A 19552-nucleotide genomic window follows, 5' to 3' on the forward strand; every position below is an offset into this window, starting at 1 on the left:
GGGGCCAGGCGGCGGCCGGGGCAGAATGAGGAGGGAGGGAGGAAGGGAGGAAGGGACGATGCCCGGGCAGCGGAGGGGCGGCACCTCGGCACCCACCGGGAGAGGTGCCCGCGGGGGGCCCCGGGCTTGGATCACCGCTGCCAGCTCTGGTATAATATGAAATACCGGGGTGAGAAGGTGTCCTTGTCCCATCTTCGGGTTCCTCGTGGCTCTTCCCTTCCGTGCTTTTCCCCTCGTGCGGGCTGGTGCCCGCTCTGCCCGGACAGGAGGTACAGCGCGGCCGTGCTCCGACGCCGGTGCACACGCGTGTTCCAGCAGCGAACTCCAGCGTGCCCTGGAGCGTGTGAAGCTCAGATGGAGTGAAGTTGGGATGCACACACCTGGCCCTCAACCTCGAGTGCCTTCTGACAGTGAGGCCGTGAGGTCAGGTGGGCATCACGGAGATCTCCAGCCAAATTTCGCTCAAGTTCACCCATTTTTCAAAAGGTTGATGGTGCATCTTCACGCGGCAGGCAGTGCTCCGGTGAAGCACAGCGTGACACTGCCGCGGCTGGGAACTGCAGCGGGGAGCAGCTGCTCACGGCTCCGAACTCTCCCAGTTGTGACTGGAGCCATATCGGGGGGTGGCATTGCCATCAGGTCAATGGCAGTCAGTCTGGTCAGACATTACCTGTAGGCCAACGCTGGCTTGCAACCCACCGCCTGAGCAGTCCAAATGAAGGAGTGGGTTAATTCACTTGGGGATGGATTTGTCTGCATGGGGAAGAATCAAGCGAGCTGCTGTTTTGTTTTAGTGCACTGGTAAACACCTCTGCAGAGTTAGTTGGGGGGGAAGTCAGCATGGTGTGTTTGTACCCTCATCAACTTTGCAGTACTTTGCCCATGTAAATAAATGATTTCTCTGCATGGGGAAGTTGTTGTGAAATATACCAGGGTGTGAATTGCAAACCAAACTTCCTGGGTGAATGCTTTGTTATAAGAGGATATATAGGCAAGGAAGAGAATTAGGATTAAGGTAGGATATAAATTCACAGGAGAATAGTTATTTTTGAGTAATGTGGATTCAGATTCCAGTTCTACATTAATTTCTTTCCTCCAGCACATTCAACACACAAAATAAAGACTAACCTCCATGTATGGAGATGCATAATGATTTTTGTTGTTCAAATGAGTTAGTAATTCACCTGACAAGTTGTCCATATGAACACAGAGCTAAGTGGATTCAGTTAAATAGCCAAGCCTTGTTTTGCCCTAAGAGGACGCTTGCAACGGATACCTTTTTTCCCACAAAGAAAGTTCTTTTCTGAATTGAGTGTGGCTTGTTCCTCATTAAAGGCATACTACCAAAGAAATGGAGTAAGCGTGCAGTGAGGAGGAGAGAAGCAGTGCAGAACTGCTGCTGGTAACAGCATTAGTTCGCAGGCAGATCTGAAACACTGTTTTAACAAAACAAATTCTTGACAATTCAGGGAGACACCATGCAGAGCAGCCTCAGGTTAACTCTCATGGTTGTTCCTCACCGCTATTGAAAGCATCTGACAAGTGAGCTACAACAGTTACTCTGTAAATATTTGCTGTGGGTGAGTTAACATCCCGGTGAGAAGCCGGGGTAGCTCCTGGGTCATGCAGCTTCTCAGTTGCACTTGATGAAGCCTTGGTCCCCTCTTGTTTCACACAGTTACTCTACCTGCCTTTGCTGATGTTCTGTGTTATGGACCAGCAAACACAGTGTGACAGATTTAGTGGTGGTGTCACCTATGGCTTCACCTCCCAGTACCCTCTGGGTCATCTTGTAAAGTTTTTCTTGAACCATCTGTCTTGGTAGGAAGACTGGAGGGAGGATGGTGAGTCTGTAAGGCAGTCTGGAGTCAACCCAGCAGATCTTCTGTTAGGAAGAAATTCTTTACTGTGAGGGTGGTGAGGCACCGCAACAGATTGCCCAGAAAAGCTGTGGATGCCCCATCCCTGGAAATGTTCAAGGCCAGGCTGGATGGGGCTTTGAGCAAAGTGGTCTAGCGGAAGGTGTCCCTGCCCACGCCAAGGGGGTTGCAACTAGATTGTCTTTAAAGTCCTTTCCAACCCCATCCATTCTATGATTCTATGACCTTGGATCAGTGGGTGATGCTGTGTGCAGATGCTGTATAGCTACAGCAGGACCTTTGGACCAGTATCTTGCCCCATGTGGAGAATGGGAATGCTGTACTCTGCTGTCTCTGAGTTTGCAGGGACTATCCTGCAGATGGAATTACTCAGCAGCATGAGTGCCTAGTGGGGTGTTCCGTGGGGCAGGTCATGCAAAGAGTCCAGCAGGGTTGTTAATTCACTTGTTCTCTTCGGAGACAAAGTGGGCACCTGAAGTGCATGAAGTGTCTCCCCACATGTGTGATCATCCAGGGAGCACTTTGTTTCTGTGAGCAGTACCCTGTGTTGATTCCTGTCTCCTTTGTGCATGTGCCTTTCCCCCCCAAAAATGGACTTTTAGGGGCATGACACTTTTCACGTACTTCTATTTAATATGAAGAATAACTCAAACCCTGAAAATGACAGTATTTGGGAGAGGAAAGGGATATGTTAGAACAATGAAATGCAGCATTTTTTATACTTTCCCTTTTAAACATGACTCTAAAATTTTGTAAGTCTTAAAATAAGGTTGGAGAAAGGTTGAGTAACACAAATATATGAAACAAAGATTCCTTTTTTTCCCACCTCAACAAAATATTTCAAGTTAATCCAAAGTTAATTTTCAGAGGGTTTTGTTTGCTTATGAAAAAAACGTAGTCTGTTCTTCCTCTCCAGTGACTTTTTCTTTGTGCCTTTTTGCTTGTTCAAACACCAAGCTGAGAGTCTTATTTGTCCAGCTGGTTTCATCAGGAGTGTTGCTCACTTAGGTGAGCTGTTTTCAAGTAAATGCTGACCAGCTGAAATTCTGGTTTGTTTAATTTCCTAGAAAAATATCATGACCCCTGAACAGGGGTTCTGCTTCTGATGCTGACTTGCTCAGGGACTGCCTGCAGTGCAGTTCGCTTCCACATCTATAAAGCACAGATAATCTACATGTGTGCATGCCTGGGGACTATGGATAATAAAATATAATGGAAGTGTTAAGGGTATTATAATTGTTTTAAGGATGTACTTCACTTCATGCTGTTCAAATACTTCCTGGGCTTCAGGGGAAAGGAAAGCATTGTGTAGTAGAGGGTAGTCTACATTAAAATAATTGATTATATTTTGAAAATCAGTATGGGGTGAAATAAATTTTTTCAATCTGTTTGGACATATCAGTCCTTAGCCCTTCACATTAGACTATCTGAAAATTGTGACTACAGATGGGGATAATTGAAAATACAGTGTAACAAAATTAGATTTCCCTTTCAGTTCAGCGACCCCCAAAACTGGAGAGCAAATACGTATTTCTGGCTTTCTGTGTTAGGATACAGCCAGTACTAATACATGTAAAGAACCTGGAGGTGGAAAAGCACCTTGTAGAAAAAGGTGCTTGGATGTTTCTGTGCTGCGAAGAGTAAACATGGATATACTCCACTGCTTCAGTCATTTAGATAAAACAAACCTCCAGTTCCTTGTCTATGGGAGCCCAATGTTTTTTTTTTAAAGCTCCTGAACTTTGAACTCTGCATTGACCTTGTCCTTGATGGTGTTTTCTCTTAAATTCATTTGTAGGGCAGGTGTAGCAGAGTTATCCAAGATGGCATGTATGATTAGATTGCATTTGCACAGTGAGCTGCGAGGTGTAGGTTTTACTCATCATCCTCTGCTGGATAAAATAGCAGAAAATGACTCAATCTTCTGCTGTTGTAGCTGAGCATGTGTCAGAGCTTGTGCAGAGGCAGAGGAGGGATCTGTTGTAGTGGGTCATTGTGCCCGTGGAACTGTTCCCCTCTGCCATGTCCTTTCTCAAAATCTCTGGAAAGGCCCTTCTGTTTCCCAGTTTGTCTCCTAGAGTTATGTGTTGAGTGTACATGTAGTAAGCACGAGTACTTTGCTTATGAACTGTCTTTGCTGCTCTTCCTGCTGCCTGTTAAAGATATCTTCTTCTCTTCCCTTTTCCCTTGTGACTAGTGATGAAATACAGTTCTGTGCCTCTGGAAGCACCAGCAGAGAGGTCTTGCAGGCCACTCCATCATGCCAAAACTCCTTTTCACCACACTCAGTTTCACTCTAATGGAGCTAATGCTGCTCCTAAGAGAGCAAGCAACTGCTCAGAAGGAGGAGGAATTTTCTTGTACACACCTTTTTAATCACCTCTTCTGCTTTCTAGGTTCATGTTTACACACAGATAAATACTGTTAGATGTGAACATCAGTGTTGCTCTTTATCACAGTAGTGGATCTGGAAAACCTTTTGAATGTCATGTTGTCAAACCTCAATACTCTGATATTGTGAAAGATCCTGCTGGTCTGTAGAAACCTTCATCATGGGATGTACCTTTTGGCTTGATCAAAGTTGGAGAGATACCATGACTGTTTTCTCTTCTGAGACCTTGTAATTACTTCCGTGAGGTTCCTAGGGGTCTTTGGCCAGGCAGATTTTCTCAGACTGTCTTCACCTTACTTTGTTTTGAGCAGCTACTTTGCTGTGTGTTTGTCAGGATGTAAACTGACTGCAGGGTTCCAGGTTTAAAATAAACCACAGCAGTTTGGGCACAGCTGCTAAAAGTCTACATGAGTTCAGGGTGAGTCTGGAGAAGTTCATGGAAGAGAAATGTATTGAGGATGCATAATCCTCATCAGGCACAGAAGGTTCCCGAGCTGAAAATAGCTGGAGGGTTGGAGTGTATTAGGGGTATCTATCATATATTCTGGCACTAGCAGTTGTCATGCTGTTGGAGACAACTCCTCTTTGGCAGAGGAAAAAAATCAAACTATATGCAATCTGTTTTAATTAAATGAAGTATCAGATCCTCTCAACCTACATTCTGCTAAACTTTTCTTCATCTCCTGTTAGGAGCTTTCAGTTGCTTATGCCATTCAAGTAGCTATTCTCTAATCAATTCATTTGGCAGCTGGGGAGACTATAGTGTTGTCGATGAGGTTTTCCCAGGACATTAGAAATTGGCTGCTGGAAACACTTGGAATTTACAGTCCTTTTTTCCATGGCTACATCATGGTGGTGGTTGATAGGTTTTGACTGAGCCGAGCATATAGATCTGCCTGGTACCCAGATAATCCTCTTGCAAATGACTGACATTTATTGCAGTCCATATCCTTGTCAGCAGCTTCTCATCTTCATGGTGCCTGAGTGACCTTGTATTTCATGCTGCTGAATTACACTCTTTTCCTAATATTACAGTTCTTGAAGGCTCCTAATCTTCCAGTATGCCATTCTGTTTACATGGGTTTTGACAATACCTCCAATTTTGTGCCATCAACACATTTCATTAGCAACTTTATGCTCCTTTTACCAGTGTTATTAATGAGAAGAAAAAAAAATCAGAATAATTTCTCCAGTACCTCTGTTTATATATACTATAGAGACTTTAATTTTGACATTTCTTCTGCATTAAAAAGATGCAGTGATATTTTGTGTAGATGCTGTACTGGCTGAAATCAGCACACAAAAGTGCTGAATTGACTCAGTGGGTTGGAAGTTTTATTGTCAGAAGTATTGTCGAAGTTGACTGATTGATATTGGTGACATTTTGCTTTCAAGTCTGCCACAGAGGTTCTACTCAGTAACTTAATACCCCCATCACTTTAGCAGCTATTATGTGGCTAAAAATACTTGTGCTAAGTAGTCTTAATTTTTCCTATTGTAATCAGGGTTATTATGTATTCCTGCTAAATGTATTCGATTAAGGTAATTGTCTTTCACATATCACATATAGTATCCTTAAACTTGTCAAGTCTCTGATTGGAGACACATGAAATATTGAGCAATGGATAAAATAGCTTTAGCAACAGTGACCATGGTAGCTGATGGGGAATTTCAGTGTCTCGTGTGTTTATTTGCATAATAATTTGTTTCATCGTCAGTCTTGAGTGAATTACTAAATTGAGAATACTTCTTAATTAGCCCATGTGTTATGACATCTGAGAAATTATGCCTGGATTTGATTAACTACAGTTGAATGAAGTGGAAAGTAAACCCACACTTCTGCCCTAGGCAGTAACCTAGTAAGTTTTGCAGAATGCAAAGCTATTTTTCTCCCTGAGGTTGGGGATTAGCCTGATTGACAGGATGATGCCCACTGTCTGTGGTCTTATACTGGCACTGGGAGTGAGGCTGGCAATTCCTGGACTGACATCTCAGCTGTTTTCTAGCATCCCTGGGAAAGTCCAGATGCAGCACTAGCTGGTGACGCTGCCAACACATGGGGAATAGGTGCCATCATGTGGCTTGTGTTCACAGAAGCTGCATAAAATTGACATGGATTCCTTGACACATCAAAAATGCAGCAGCTTGCTTTAAACTATGGGAGAGGTTCTGTTTCCTTTCTCTGTTTTGGTCCAGAGCACATCCTGATAAGCCTCTCTTTGACCTGCCTACCATAAACCAGACTTGACTGTAACCACTTTCTCATGCTGCAAATTGAGCTCCAGCTGAAAATACCTTGAACTCATTTTGCCTGTGCTCAGTCTTTAAGTGCCTATTGTCTTGTGTTGGAAATAAAGCCTTCAGTTAAGGATTGCAGAAGCAAATCTTGATCAGCCCTGTATGTGTTTTGTAATTCTGGCTGGACAAGGCTCTCACTGGTTTCACTTTTGGTTTTGCTCCCTTTTCTAAGGGATACAGATCCTCAGATGTGGTACTGCTGTGCATGGCTTGGAAACCTATCAAGGAAGTCCCTGTAGGAAATAAGATCAACTCCACTGGAAGTAAAATTTGCGTATTTGCAAAACTTCTGCTAGTGTTACATCCTGTTGAAAGTCTTGATTTAAATGTGAGCTGATTGTCCCCCTTAGTTATATACTTACAGGGAAATAAACAAAATTCACTTAGTGGAATTGTATACTTTAATTCGCTTGGTTGCAAACCTGTATTATTGGTTAATTCACACTAGATTTCCCAGCTGCCAGGATGAATGAACAACACCATACTGTACAATTATGACAAACTCCGTTAAGATTTGTATTCAGCTGTTGTTACTTGTGTGTCCCCAGTGGTTTGGATTCCATTTGCGCTGTGAAGAAATTGCAAAACAAGCTGTGCATTTTTATGCTGATGAAAATGCTGAAAATAGACAGTGATAGCTTTTCAAAAGGAGAAAAGAAAAAAAAAGGAAAGCAGAATATGCCAACTTTTCAACCTAAGTCACATAAACCATTGTAATAAGACAGATTTATTCTAACTATATAACAATTAAAATAATATTTCACATGTAGGAAAGGAAGGTCCTTGTTCTTTATACTATGTAACTTATGCTTTATATAACTTTATATTTATACTGTATAATTTGCTTGTTCAGTTCCAGATGAAGTGCTCCTTCCCAACCATGGTTTCTGCTCGCCCCAGGCAGGTGCTGGGTGTAGCAGCCAATGTATGAAGCGATGGTTCAGGATGTAGACTCTTGGTCTGGCTCTGCTAAAGCACTTGAGCCCTCTGATGGGTCTGGCTGCATTTCTGTGCCTGATCACCAGGCACCCAGATGCTGCAGGTCTGGTCACACAGTCATTTCCTTGTGAGATGGACGTGAGCCATCTCCTGATAAGGGTTCATATTGATGCTTAGAAATAGAGCCTTCATGTTGGTTTGGGCTCAATGGTGCTGTCAGGCTGGAAATCAAATGGGACACCTTGTTCCTCTGGGCAGAGCAAGAGTGCCCTGTTCTTCTGCAGTCTTTCAGGGCTGGTTAGTGGGGCCATCCACTGCTCTGCTCCTAAACACCCTTTTCCCCCAAATCAGGCTGCTTTGCAGATCATGTAGGGTTCATGTGAATGGATCCCTTTCAGTGGCATATTTTAGTTTGCTTTTTGGTATCTGGTGTATAAACTTTATCCATGACACCTTTTTATTTAAACATTAGTCGTTATACCTGTGCTTCTGGCATGAGTTTAAGGATAAAAAAGAAGTCATTTGGGCTCTGAAGTTAAAAGCCATGGAAGCAGGATGTGAATATTTGCAAATGCTAGGTATAAAACACAGTAGCTATTCATAATTGTCACTATGTCTTTTATCTCAGTTAACTTATTGTTTGGTTTGGGTTAGTCTGACCTTGTAAAATGATCTTCTTACGGACATTGTATTAAGCTAGAGTCAATTATTAATTTAATAATTTAAATCCTATGGTATACAATTTTCTCTGATTAATTCCTTTTTGGAAGATATTTTCCTGCAGAGAGACACAGCAGTCTAACTGATTAAAAGTCAATATACTTTTTTACAGTGCAAAAAGAAAATATTCTGCTGATTGAAGGAGAAAAAAGCCCTTCAATCTCTATAAATACCAGTAGATGTGTATTCATAGCATCTGTAATGATCTTCTGCCTTCAGTTTTAGAACTGAATGAACCCATTAAATCTTAAAATGCCAGATGATTTCTACTTTTCCTTTTTTAAAATACTGATTGTGAGGAATGCAACTTTTTTTTCCTTGTTGGTTAGGAGGCTGCCTTTCTTTCCCTCATACTCAAGCCTTTATGTAACTGAGACATACATGGGTTATATGAGTTAGAGCAGTAAGGAAATAAATAGTTCAGAGCCTCTCCAGCAGTCTTTTGTTTAATTGCGGGGTGCATTTTATCTGTGTGTGTGTTTTATTGTGGTAGCTTCTCCTGCAGCTGCCCCTCCTGAGCCCCTCCACAGGTCATGCATGTGTCAGCACCAGCACTCTGACTGTGGAATGAGTGGCACCAAGCATGGAGCAGTGGCTGCTTGAAATGATACCACTGGTGGAAGAAATATATGTCAAACCATGCCCTTCATGATAGTATGCAATTTGTAGGTCAGTATTGAAATAGCAAACGAATAAAAAAGGACCCAAATCCCACAGAAAAACCCCAACAGAAAATTGAGGTCCAGACCACTTGTGAACATCAAGACTTTATGATGTGGCTTGGGGGAGGGAGAGAGAGCAGGTGTTTGGGGTTTGTTTATAAATTTTTTAAGATGATAAGCATTTAATTGTGGTTTTCTGGCCAAGTTCTCACTAAGAGAGCTAGACCCAGTGGTCCTGAAACACTCTGTAATTTCAAATGGATGTGGTAATCATTTGCTGTCATAGACTGCTACTGCACACTGCTGAGCAGATGCTCCATTTCATCCCATAGGTAAACGCAGTTCAGTGATACATCAAATGATTTTTAAAATACGGAAGGAAGTGGAGAAAAACAATGCACACACATGGTTAGCTTTGAAAGTTGCAAAGCTGTTGTTTATTGGGTGGCTGAAGGAATGAGACAAAAGTATCCCTTAGATCTGCTCGGGATCTCAGCTCATGTACAATCCAGTGCTTTGTTGTGGTTTGCCATTTCTGCAGTGCCTGAAGCCTCTTGGCAGGAAAAATAAATCTGGGGGTGTGGGCTGTGAGTCTGCTGCTGAATCTGTGTTGCAGGACAAACTGAGTTGTGTGATGTTTGTTAAGGAAGGCCATGGGAGATCCAAACCCTAAAGGAACAGATGCAGGATCTAGTAGTTAGCTGTCAAAGAAGAAAGGGGAGGACACAACCTATCCCAAGCTTAAGTGTGTTTTGACTTGAGCAGGATAAACTGTAACATCTGTCAGTGCTAGCACTGATTTGTGTGGGAATACTTTAAAGTAGTCTTTAAAGTAGTCCTCCTTGCATTGTGTTGGGAAAAAATTATTTAGGACACAATAATTAATAATCCTGTTAGATTTAACTGTTATAAATGCTTTTGAAAACTTAAACAGAGTTTAATTTCCATTCACAAAGAATGGCATAATCATGTTAAAGTTGGAGTTTTGATACTTGAAAAACTTATACTATGCATACCATCTTAAAGTTATACTTTGTCAGCTCAAAGAGTGTTTGCAAATGATTAAAAGACCTGTTCTCTTTATTCCACATGTATGAAAGAGATGGATAAAAATGTTCAGCCTGTTAGAGTACTGTAATTTTATAAATAGCATCTTTGTAATTGCCTTTGACAGCAATTGCTGCAACAAAATGCAAAAAATAATAATGGTAGTCAAATTAATACCTCTTTATTTATATTTTTACTACTGTGCTGAAGGATGCAAAGAGGAACATTCAGCAGATATTTAATTTCTTGTTTTATCTCATTAAACAGACAGTCACAAAACAAATGAGTTTCAGATTAGTATTACCAAAGCTATTTATCTAATTATGGCTTTCACTGCACTTGAATGAATGGCTGCAAATCAATAGGTCTCTTAGGTTGCCAGGACATGCATTAATATTGGTGAATGTCCAAGCTGAATAGCAGGAGTGATGTCTCTTGGTTTTTTTCCATTCAGATATATGCATAAACTGAGAATTTATCTGAAGGCGTGCTTAAAGAGTTCCATTTATAATTTGATCATTCACAATTCAGTGTGGCAAAAAATATTTACATTATACTGGTAGAGGTTTTATTAAAAAAACCCAAAGCAATTATTTCAGAGGAACCTACAGTAGATAAAAACATGTTGTAGTGGCTCAAGATGATGGTTCAACCAGTCCTGTATCCATAAGTTTTAAGGTTAGTCTAACAGGTAACAGTTTTAACCATAAATATAATGCTTATTGTGGGCAAATGTTGTATAGCCTGCCTCCCACACTGGTTTTGGTTTGTTTTTGTTTTTTTTTTCTAATTTCAAATAGTCAGTTTATACTCTGATGCTGGGGGCTTGTTAACATTAACCATTTTAGTTCCAGCTTTTCATGTCGTGCATCTACAAATCCAGTATTGAATTAATCTGGATAGTGTTTTACATTCAGACTCATCTTGGAACACAAATTTACAAAGCTTCTCTGTGGGGTTTGGTGATAATGACTTTACATGGGAAGGAAAACTAAGTTGTGTTTTATTCTCTTTTTGATGAAAACATTTATTTTTTATCAGTTTTGAGTATTCTACCTTTAATTTCAGTGACCCTTCCTCTGTTCCTATGAGGCAGGGAACTTCCAGCTTCTGTACATTTAACTTCTTATTCTTTTTTACAGCTGTTTTTCAAGCACGCAATTCCAGTCTCTCTAGATGACTCCTTCCATGCTGTAATCATTTTTGTTACCTTGTTTTGAACTCTATCTGGTTCTGCAGTGTCCCTTTGAACTAGTGATGGCTTGTGCTGAATGCAATATTCTAGATGAGACTGCACTGCTGTTTTATATAAATCATGCAATTTCCTTCCTCTCTCCATCATGTAGGATTTTCATCCTAACAATGTGCTATCTTTTCAGAGCTCCTGGGGCCACTGATTAGTTCTTCCCACAAAATGTCTTCACAGTCATTCAGGTTGCTTTCTTTCAGCTGATACAGTTAATTTAAAGCTATATAAATTGTCACCATTTTTTCGTTGTGTTTGATGTGGATAAACACAATTTAGCACTGTTTACTTGCCTACCTTGACTAGGTCTATTTGAAGTTGTTTATAGGCTTCTGATTGTGACTAACCAAAATTGTATGAGCAAAATTTGCTTATCTTGATGCTGACATCATAAATATGTTTCATGAAACAGCATCCAGCCTAGGACACAATGTTGGGGCATCTTTGTATTTTCCTTTTGGCAATGAAAACAGTCTGTTTAATCCTGTTCTTGTCCTTCATTACTTCTCTGTTTCTTGATCAACTACAATGTTTTGGCTACACATGAAAGATGGCTTTAGCCTCCTTTGAGGAGTCTTCTGGGTTAGGGTGAGTCCATACTATCCTTGCTGAAGCTGTAGAGTATTGCTGGTGGTCTCTGAATATACAAGAAAAGCAGCTGATAGCACGTCAGTCTTGACTTTGTTGCAACATACTCTGTCAAAGGCATTGCTGTTCTTCTAAGGAATGTAAGAGTATATATTCATGACCAGTGAAGCTCCTGTTTGGTGGGTGTACAAGTGTTAGGAAGGCTTTCCACAGACTGGTAACCAACAACTTTGTCAAATAACCTCTGAGCAGAGATCTACAAAAGTATCTCTTGACTCTGCTCCTGTCAGTATTTTCTTTAAAAGCTCTAGTGATGGAGTGGAGAATAAGTTGTTCAGAAGAAGCTACTGCTCTGATACATCAAAGAAGAAAGACCAGGGAGAAAAAGTGCCTGTTTTGTTCTTTTGAAAAGAATTTATTTTTCTACTTTGGCAACTTTATGGAAAAACTGCTATTAGGAGCAAACCTATCTAAAAGGTAAACCAACAAAGGCTTTTGAATAATGTCACATTGCAGGCATTTGTTCTCTATTCTTGTAGGGCACTTCATTAAAAACAGAGACGAACTCCTTGTAGTGAGTGGTCTTTTGCATTTAAGCAGAAAGTGTAGCTAACAGAGCAACACAGCTATTAAATCAGAGTTGTGCTCTGATTAAAAACAATACAAATTTAGGCTCTTTGAGAAACCATTTATTATTGCTGAAGAAAAATACCTACTTCAGTTGTTTATTAATAGCAAAACATGTTACAGGAAAATTTATGGCAGGATGGTGGGAGTGGATAAGGAAACATTACATTTGTCCATTCTGTAAATAACAATAATTCCAAAGAAACTATCCAGAGACGACAATTTCATGTTAAAAACTGTCCCTGGTTACTGAAAAGCTAATGGTAAATTTTGTGAAACTTCTAATATTGGAAAGATTTTTTTTTTTTTTTTGAGTTAAGCAAGAAAGCAGACTGCATCTTTATCCCTTGCTTTAGCAGTTCTTGGTGTTATCTGACTTTTAGAAACAAAGCTAAATGCTGAGGGTCTGTGAGTCATCTTCTTTTCAGCCTGAGCCAACTCCAGCTTCAGTATGTGTATGCTTGTTTCTTTATACCATGACTTTTTCCCTCCTAAGTTAGTCATTGTTATCTCTTGGCACAAGTGAAGAGGTTAAAAACGTCAACAAGCATGAGGCATGCTAAAAACATGCAAACAAACCTCCCATGTAATCTTCCAAACCCGAGAGTGTTCCCATTCTCATTGCTGTGTTGTTCATGAACCCATCTGATCTTTTCATCCTATCCTGATGGAGGGAGCAGGGAGGTGAATTCCAATGCGAGGGTTTAGTGACCAGGAATAATGTCCTAGAGGCCCTCTTCACTTCTGCTGGTGTGTCCAGTTTCCACAACAGACATTATGGCATTGCATAAAGAAAAAGAAGAAAATAGATTAGACAGAGGTGAAATTTTTCTGTTAATCTTTTTTTGAATGCTGTGCGTTTTGAAGAAGTCTGTGTGTGTGTGTATCTACATACCAAAAAGGTTTGTAAGCTCCTTTTAATTTTGGTACAGTTATTTCTGGTGCTTGAGAAGTGACCAAATAGTGACCCCTTAGGCTTAGGCTGGTTTGGATAAAATGGGTGAAGCCCTTGTGGTCTGTGGTGGTCGTTGCAATGAGTTAAGAGTGGTTTGAAGTCACCTCTAAAAAAACAGTGTTGGGAAAGGATGGAGCAGTGAGCAAGGTGATGGGGGTGAGCATCAACTGTTTTTTGAAGACAGTGCATCTCAAAATGAAGGTCTCTTACAGTGAGTGGTGATTTGCCATCAGTCTGCTCTAGGGCCACAGTTTAACCCATGGGTGGCGTGTTCTTACTGCAGAATTAGTGATCAAGATCGTCATGGTGAAGAGGTTGGAACAGGAACTACCTACTTTGGTAGGACATCCAGGCTGCCCAATCTGCTTTGGTGAATTGATGAGAGTAACCTGAGCATCCCAGCAGTCTATTAGGATGTCACGGACATCTTGCTTTTAGTTGGTGTTCATGGAAACACAGATAGAGCATCTCTGCTCCTCTCTGACAGATCAGTCACTGTGGGGGGAATAATGCCCTGTATTAATGTTTTAGATAATTTTTCTTCCCTGATTTCAATCTAAATTCTCTATCAAATTGGCATTTTCCATGTGCATATTACTTGAACCAACTTTTCAAGACAGCAGTTCCCCATCTCTCCCACCTCCTGCTTTGCGTAGGTCAGAAAACATTTGCTGACTTAAAATGATATTTATTAGTGACTTTTAAAACTGAGTAGGCTGGTAACTAGGATACAGTGGGTAAGTGGAAGGAGGGTAGCAGCATATTGAAGTGATCAATGTTTCAAGCTTTGGCTATGATGCAGAATATTAAAAAATAAGAGAGTTAATTCTCTTTGCCCCTAGGCCTGAAAAAATGTGGTCACTCTTTACCTCCTTTTATTCCCACGGGACAAAGCACTCCTTCAAGGATCATGGGATAAAAACGCAACTTGCTGAAGCAGAAGAAGGTGGCTCTGTTCTATGCTGTTGCTTTCCATGGATACATAAAGGAGGAGCCTGAGGAGTCCTGGACACTGGTGTGTGTGTGTGTGTGGTAGGGCAAGAAGGGTGCAGCTTCAAGTAGCGCATGGAACGCATGAGCTGCTCCTTAGTCTGGCAGTCAGAAGCTCCTCCAAGTGTACTGTTCCTAGCACTGGCTGCCAGGCCTGGCTGTCCTCAGGAGGTGGAAACGTGACCCTGTGGAAAGGCAGTGATGTGTGTGTGAGTCCTTTCCTCTGATTGTGCTATGGCATCAGCAGACGGTTCTGCTGGCTCTTTGAGGTTGCTCTGTTCAGGATACACTCAGCTGTACTTCGTCTGTGAGTAATGCAGAGGCTATTCTGCTTTCCTTTTGTATGCTCCGTTCACACAACTGATAAGCAACCTTCTATTCACATTGTGTCCTTCTGCTTCTCTCTTACGTGTTCTAATGAGTGTTTCTTTAAAAATAGTTACAGTGCTACTGCTGCTGTCTTCAGTGAGGGATGAGGTGCTCTCCTGGGTGCATATCTCAGATTCTGCAGGTGCAGGCTGTGGATACTGCCTCATGTATATTTTGAAACAGCCTTGAAAAAGTCATCCACAACTTTCAAGCCAAAAGACAACAGTTTAAAACAACAGTTCCTCTGGAGGAGTAATTTTTCCTTACAGCACTTATGTACAGAGATCTTGTTGAAAGGGTTCAACCTCTTTGTCAAGAGACACACCTTACACAGACATGTGTGTTCAGTTTCATAACATACAATTCGCTTCAGATCCCTGCTCTGCTGTAATACTGTGGACTTTTTTCCACTGCACACATGTTTTTCATGCTAATTTAGACTCGAGCTTTTTTTTTCTTTTGCATATGCCTTTGAGTATAAGATTGACTAGGATATCATATGGTGGGACTTCTGTTGGGATGGAAAACTAGATAATAGTTGCAAATGTAATTAAAGGTTAATTAATTCAAATAATTTAATCAGATGTAAAAAGTAGAAAAATCTTCTAATCCTTTGACTCTCAAATTGTGAGGGGTTTTTTTCTGTTTATGGAGTAGTGTCTTTCTTTTATAGGGAAAAAATATGTCTTATAAGTAATTTAAATTCTTTGTAAAGCATAAAAAAATGGAACAAAGGGATAGGAACTTTCTGCTTTAAATGCCAGATCTAGTTTTGCTGGAGGGAAGTTATTGACGTCATGGGGGACAAGGGACTGATATGGGACAAACTGAAGCAAGAGTTGTTTTTTGTTTGTTTAGTTAGGCTGCCTAAACCAGTTTTTTCATAGGTACTTTCTCCACAAAAGGTTTAGTGCAACATAGTTTAATGCATTCTTTTTCTATGAATTTGAGTGGGGTTGTCATCTCAGAGCATAGTATCTTGTCAAATTTTGTGGCTTTTTGCTTAAACTGACTTTGGCCGAATATCTGAACATATTCTAAACCTGGGGAGAGGTGCAGGGATCACTTCTGAAAGCCCATGCTGTCTTAAATATAAATTATAAATGCAGAGAACCCTAATAGGACAGTTTCTATTAATGATGTTTTCAAAAGTCTATTGTTGGACCAAGGCCCTAGCTTTCAAAACTGGAGGTTGAAAAGAGAAAATTCCCTGGTACCAGCTGGAAAATCTCAAGAGATAAAGAAAACCCAGCCTTCCACATAGGGATCAAACTTCCTACAGCAGTAGGAAGAAGGACTTGTAGACTTAATTAAATTTAGTGTGAATAAATCTGTAGCATGCAAATTCAAAATAATACAGCATAAACCTGATATATCTACATGCTAGTAATATCAAATGTGTGCAAACAGTTGTTTATATGAACAAAGAATGAAAATAAAGATATATATCAGAAAAAAGGCAGGTAACTAAATTTAAGGATAAAGAATATAATTAAGGAAATCTGCCTCATTAGGGTGGAAGTCTTGCCTGACTTGAAAGGCTGTGTTCCTTTCTTAAACCTATGTTCATGAAGGAAGTTCCTGTCTTAAGGTGCCTGAACTGTATCTGTGACCTTGTGGGGGTGCTGAGCATGTCTTTTACTTTCTTATGAGCTTAATTTGCACATGATATGTCATTTATATTATTTGGTTTTGATTTTATCATACTAAATTTTTTTACTAAAGTAAAATTTCTATCTCTAAGCTACTTGGCACTTGAGCAGTTTTACTGAGGCAAAAAGAAGTACAAAAAACTTATCTGTGTCTTGCATATAATATATTTTCTGATTCCGTAACTTCTCAATCTGGTGAAAGCTAAATTTACCTAAGCAGCTTTTAGTGGTTGGTCATATATTCTAGAGTCTCCATGTTCTAATCTTATTCCATATCTAATGGTTATTGCACACTACTTCCCATGTTGCTCTATGTGCCAAGCAGTCTGGACCGAATGATAGGCAGGCAGTGGTTTCTGCTACACTGGCAGAGACTTTTGAACGGCCTTCTTTCTAGGTCCCTCCCCATCTCAGAGGTGACAAACCTCCCTTTGGAGTGGATTGCACTTGAGTTTTCATATGTTCCTGCTTTAATGGCCAGACTAAATATTTGTAAGGTTATCAGAGTTAGTACAATCTCACTCTGCAGACGGTTTGAAGGTGCTGGTAGCAGAGTTCCAAATATTTCTGAGGCTTTGCCAAGAGCAGATGAGGAGTTCCTGATCTATTTTGCCAAAAAATTGCTTGTGTGATCTAAGGGAAAGCTTTATTCTTTCTTTGTGTATTGAGTGCTTTTTAACTCTCTGTACAGTGAGGCCTTGACTGCTTATGAAACTAAAGCAGTTAAGCTTTACAATTAAAATTACAGCTGTTCTTCTGGAAGTGGTTAAGAACTCCCACTCTCTGGTTCATAGTAGGCTGGCACTGGCTTGTGCCAAGAGCTACCGTCAGTGAAATTATTATTGTTCCCAAGAGGTCACGTAACGGAACGCTGCCAATACAAACCACAGCACTGCAGATTCTCAAACTGTTCAGGCTCTAATGCAAACTTCTTTAAGCAGAGCTTGTTCACCCACCCTGAAGGCTACTCCTGCTCTCGGAAAACCTCAGAAGCAAGAAAAGCAGAAGTCAGCAGTTTCAGTCTAGATTTGTTGCATTCTAAATGTCCGATAGGTACTTAGAGTGGGGCTGCCCTGGGTACATGGAAGAGAGCTTGTGGGCTTCTGGCCCTTAGCTGATAGCAGATTTTTACCAGTGGGTCTCAAAGTGCTTTCAGAGAGTGCTCATGGTCATCCTCATTGCATGGGAAGGGAAATGACTTGCTGAAGGTTGTGGCCACACCATGTTCAGGAATCAAACTGAGGTACACTGAACAGTCTGGTGCTTTTCCCAGTGGGCCACTTGGTCTCTACGAAATCAGAAAATCAGTTTCTCAGAAACACAGAGAAAATAATTTCAATATTTTGTACCAGAAAGGAGTAACTGTGCTCTCCTAGTAGGAAAAAGGTTTGGGAAATTACTAGGTGACCTACGTCTTGTGCAGGCAGTGGTAAAAGCAGGGCTCTCTGGGAGCAGGGACGTTAAATAATAGGGACATTAAAAACCTACCTTTGTGCACTTGTGAGCCCATTCATGGACAACCCGTGTGCAGCCTATTAAAAGAAAATTTTAAAAAGTTGCCAGGAAGGCATTTTTCAAAGAGTAAACTAATGCAATTTTTTTGGGAAGTATTTTCATAAATCATAATCAGAACACTGAATTTTAACTTTGTCTTTTTTTACTTGAAACATTAAATGTACTTTAGTTATTGAAAACTATATAACTATTTCTTTAATTACAAATTGCTTCTGAATGAATTAAGATTTTAATGGATTTTGTTATTCAATAATATATGCACTCTGTATTGACATTTTTAGCTGTTTGTCGTCATCGTTCACAGCTGATTTGCTGAATATTTCCTAATAGTTGGGGTTTTGTTCCTGCATCTGCATTCACTGAAATAGCTGCAGCAATATTGGATATTTTTGCCCTTCCGCTGTTTGCTAGAATTCTTGTGGCAGAGGTGAGAATCCTTGCAGCTGGGTTATGGGGGCAGCTCGTAAGAAGGCTCCTGAACCTATGCTGGCAAAAACCAAGTACCCAGCCATGCTGGTTTTGCCTGACACCAGAGAGGGAACGTTTGAACTTACACCTACGTGGTGGGTGGTTGGTAGTGACAGGTGAGATGAATCACTTAATTGATTGTCTGCTTTAAAATTTTTATTATATTTTATCTCTGAAAAATGTGGCTTGCTGAAGGCCAAGTTCTGGCACATCTGCAGTGATGTTGACAGCTGGGGTATGTCAGCAATTGAGACCTGGCATACTGGGTAATGTGATGGGGAAAAGTTTTGGTGGAAGGCTAACATGAAAATACGTGATTTTAAGAGCCTTTTTTTAAACACAGAATGCATCTAGAAACATACTTCTGGTTGCCCTGAAGCTCCATAGACTTTATCTCCCATGCCTGGTGCAGCTGGCTGGACTAGCAGAATTAAATTGTCTGGGGGTGATGGAGCAGGAGACAATTACAAAATTACTTGGGTGCTAAGGGAACTCCAGGAGATTGATTGATCCAACCCCTGCTCTGTTCAGGACAAAATTCAAAGCCAGAGAAATTGTGCAGGACCCTGTCTGGGGAAGTTACAAAAACTCCAGGAAGAAGATTTTACAACCTGAGCATTTATGCTTGTGTTTGACACACAATTTCCTCATAAATTTCTTTTTACTAATGCATGTTGTAAGTCAGGCTGCCTGGCTTTCAGAATGCCTTTGCTAAGTAGATGTGCCATGCTGCTTGCTTTTTTTTTTTTTTCATTTGGAAATGTGTCGTGAGAAGGTATTTTGCTGGCAACATAAGAAACATGTCAACAGAGGTACTTTGAAAAGCTTTTAAGTATGCAGACAATCTGCGTTTTCCTTCTCCTCATCTCTCTTTTAACTGTTTTGTTGGTGTCTTCATTTTGATTTATCTGAAAATAAATGGTAACCTGTCACTGGGAACATTGTTTTAATTGTAGTGTGAAATATCCAGTGAACATTCTTTTGAAAGCTCCAAATAATGTACTATCAAATTGCAACTTGCATCATTAGAAATATTAGCTGTTACACAAAATTTTAACAATTACTAAACCCCCCTACCCATCTGCTCTTATATGCTGCCCTCCAGATCAAAACCAAACCAGATGCTGGTGACTAGGGACACGGTGGTAGATGACAACGACCATCTACTGCATTTATTTGGTGCTAAGTTTTAAAGAAATATAAG

The 19552-nt window shown here is 40.5% G+C and overlaps 1 protein-coding gene across 2 annotated transcripts in view; it reads left to right on the forward strand.

The window, feature by feature from the left end:
• RAPGEF5 (Rap guanine nucleotide exchange factor 5) overlaps positions 1 to 19552 on the forward strand; it is a 162258-nt gene that overhangs the window by 610 nt on the left and 142096 nt on the right. The window lies entirely within an intron of this gene.

The sequence above is a fragment of the Corvus kubaryi genome, unplaced genomic scaffold (assembly GCF_017639235.1).
Source record: "Corvus kubaryi isolate FWS band 111438036 unplaced genomic scaffold, C.kubaryi_AGA036_p1.0 37398, whole genome shotgun sequence".
Classification (NCBI taxonomy): Eukaryota; Metazoa; Chordata; class Aves; order Passeriformes; family Corvidae; genus Corvus; species Corvus kubaryi.